Raw genomic sequence first — 3,818 nt, 5'->3', positions numbered from 1 at the left:
TCAAGAATATTGGCATGGAACAATCAAAAATTATAGATACGACAGAGACGTATAAGTTAGCATCCTTTCTATAAGGTGTTGTTCTTTTCTACCAACAATTCTTTAAGTACGCGGTGAAGTAAATAATGGTGCACTTGCTGACAGTAGAACCCCCAAGAAATATCACAGTATAGGCCGTTATCTTTTTGCAATGTCATTTACAAGCTATGCTTCAAAGTCTTGGCAAATAGGCTGAGAGAAGTACTGGATGAGATCATTTCCAAGAACTTATTAAATAGGGGTGCTTTTTCTACGAATATAATCAATTCCATAATGTTATCCGCTTTGACTTCTTGTCTTTTCATTGGTATCCATCTTTCACTTAAGCTAAGCCATTGGCATGACCATTCGTTCTGCCCGATCGTCTTAATTTTTGCTACAGCAACAAGCATCTCGCAATCTATGGCTCAGAAAGCAGGTTTCTGTTTGGTGTGTCACTGACACTGCCTCTCTACTTTTCGGTTCGGGCTTACTACTCCTGGGGCTAGGGGACTGGTATCTACATCCGAGGCCACAAGCAGTTTTTCCTGCTGTGGGTCCAGAATTGTTGTATAATGGCTTAGACTAAAACAGCACCGAGACTAAACTAAGAGCTGAGAGTCCTAACTTAGTAAAGTACTTATAGGATTTCAAACATTACCTATTACTGCATTATTTGTTGTTGCGAGTCAAGAAAAGAAAGTGTGGAGCTCCATGAAGAAGCAAGTTCTATTACTTTCACCGATGATTATCCTCGTTATGGATACATTTTTCCTATTCATGAACTATATGAAGCACTCGATAAATTTAAAATCTACAAAGCTGAAGTATAAAATCAACATAATTTAAAGATTAAAGTAGTGCGATCAGATCGAGACGGAGGATATTACGGGAGACATGCTCCTTATGCACAAATTCCTGGTCCCTTTGCTCTATTTCTTCAAGAAAATGGAATGATCGCCCAATACTCAATGCCGGGTGAACCTCAACAAAATGGAGTCGCTGAAAGACGCAACTGTAGACTTATGGATATGGTACGGAGCATGATTTCCAACTCTAGTTTACCGGTTAATTTGTGGATGGAAGCATTAAAGACAACCATGCATATACTTAATCGGGTTCCTAGTAAATCAGTACCCAAGACACCTTATGAATTGTGGACTGGGAAGAAATCCAGATTAAATTATTTGCATGTGTGGGTTGTCCTTCTGAAGCTAAGATTTTTTATCCACACATTGGGAAATTAGATCCTAAAACCGTTAGTTGCCATTTTATTAGTTATCCTGCAACATCCAAAGGCTTCCGTTTCTATTGTCCAACACGTACCACTAAAATTGTCAAAACGAGCCTTGCTAAATTTTTAGAGAATGTTAATGTCAGTGGGAGCTCTGATACAAGAAAAATCACACTTGAGGAAAATCGGACCGACATACCATTACCTATGATCCCAAAGTCTGTTTTTCCTTCGTCTTCAAGCGCAACACCTCCAGTTAATGTTTCTGGGTTTATTGGTGTAGCGCCTAATAATGAGCCTCACATCACTCAGTCTTCTGTGATATCAAATGAACCTTTACGTACATCACAGCGGGATAGAAGAGCTGCCATTAATAGACGAATATGTTGTTTACACGAATGAAGATGGAAATGACATTAGTAAGGCAAATGATCCCACCTTCTTTGAGGAAGCCATGAAAAGCGGACACTCTTCTAAGTGGCTCGAGGCCATGAATGATGAAATTAAGCCAATGAGTATTAATGATGTTTGGGATTTAGTAGAAATTCCTGACGGAGTCAAAAAGGTGGGCTGCAAGTGGGTCTACAAAACTAAGCATGACTCTAAAGGAAATGTTGAACGATTCAAAGCAAGACTTGTAAAGGTTATACACAAAGAGAGGGCATAGACTATGTTAACACATTTTCTCCCGTCTCGAAGAAGGATTCACTAAGAATTGTTATGGCTCTTGTTACTCATTATGATTTAGAACTACATCGGATGGATGTTAAAATCGCATTCCTTAATGGTGACTTGCATGAGAATGTTTTGTAGTAGAAGGCAAGGAACATATGGGATGTCGATTTAAGAAATCTATCTATGGACTAAGACAAGCGTCTAGATAGTGGTACCTTAAATTTGACGAGGTTATAAGGAAATTTAATTTTAAGGAAAATGAAGTGGACAATTGCATATACATTAAGACCACTGGGAGCAATTTTATCATATTATTACTTTATGTGGATGATGTCTTGCTAGCCAGGAGTGGCTTAGGCATGTTATATGAGACCAAAAGATTTCTTTCATCTAATTTTGACATGAAAGATCTTGGGGATGCCTCTTATGTTTTGGGCATAGAGATCCACCGAGACAAGTCTAAAGGGACATTAGGACTATCCTAGAGTGCATATATTGACAAAGTCCTTAAAAGATACAACATGCATAACTGCTCTTCCACTCCCGCACCTATTGTTAAAGGTGATAAATTCGGTCTGTTTCAGTTGTAAGGGCATATTTATCCCCAAGATGTTTTGGTGATTGACGACAATGCTTTTGCGGACTAATTGTGTGCGTTGAGTTCTTTCAAAGATTCATCCTTTGGCACAGGACGATTACTTCCCCTCGGTGTTTTATTCAAGACGGTGTAGCTCCTTCGTTTCTTTGCTGGTAGTCTAGTTTCGTAGGAGTCACCGTACTATCAAGAGGGGATCCGCTTTGGGAATGCTAGGGTGGAATCAACACGTACACATCCTTATCACACCCGATGCTTCTTTCCGCTTCATTGGAGCTATCTTTCCTAATCTGTGCCTGCTTGTCCTGTCCCAGCGGTAGTACCACGGTCCTCAGCGGTAGTACCGCCGAAGCTCGTCAAGTGGTAGTACCCCTCCCCGAGCGGTAGTACCGCTTGCGAACTTCGGCCGTAGTACCGTAGTGGTTCCGAGCTACTACCGCCTCGATTCTCGACTGTTGTTTTTCATGTCGGGTTTTACGGTACTAGTAGCGGCAGTAGGGGCGGTAGTACCGCTCCAAGCGGTAGTACCACCTATACTTCCGCGGTAGTACCGCTCTGGGGCCAGGACCCTGCATTCCTCGTCCGCACGGTAGTACCGCTGGAAGGGACCCAAGCGGTAGTACCGCTCTGTGTGTGGTTGTTTGGAGGGGGGGGGGTAATGGTTGGATTGTTTCCCCCACTATATAAAGGTGTCTTCTTCCCCAAAGTTGACCTACCTCTTCCCCCAAAAGCTCCATTGTTGCTCCAAGCTCCATTTTCGCCCGATCTCTCTCCCTAGCCAATCAAACTTGTTGATTTGCTCAGGATTGGTTGAGAAGGCCCCGATCTACACTTCCACCAAGAGAAATTTGATTCCCCCACTAATCCCTAGCGGATCTTGTTACTCTTGGGTGTTTGAGCATCCTAGGCGGTTGAGGTCACCTCGAAGCCATACTCCATTGTGGTGAAGCTTCATGGTGTTGTTGGGAGCCAACAAGTGTTGTGGAGATAGCCCCAATCTTGTTTGTAAAGGTTCGGTCGCCACCTTCAAGGGCACCAATAGTGGAATCACGGCATCTCGCATTGTGTGAGGGCGTGAGGAGATTACGGTTCCCTAGTGGCTTCTTGGGGAGCATTGTGCCTCCACACCGCTCTAACCGAGACGTACTTCCCCTTAAAAGGAAGAAACTTCGATAACACATCCTCGTCTTCACACTTGCAGATATCAGTCTAATCCAGGCTTAGATCATTGGAAAGTTGTCAAGAAAGTAATGCGCTGTCTGCAAGGGACTAAACATCATATGCTTACATATAGAA

This window comes from Triticum aestivum, chromosome 1B, assembly GCF_018294505.1.
Source record: "Triticum aestivum cultivar Chinese Spring chromosome 1B, IWGSC CS RefSeq v2.1, whole genome shotgun sequence".
NCBI classification, from domain to species: domain Eukaryota; kingdom Viridiplantae; phylum Streptophyta; class Magnoliopsida; order Poales; family Poaceae; genus Triticum; species Triticum aestivum.
Note: the sequence above shows the minus strand (reverse complement) of the source record.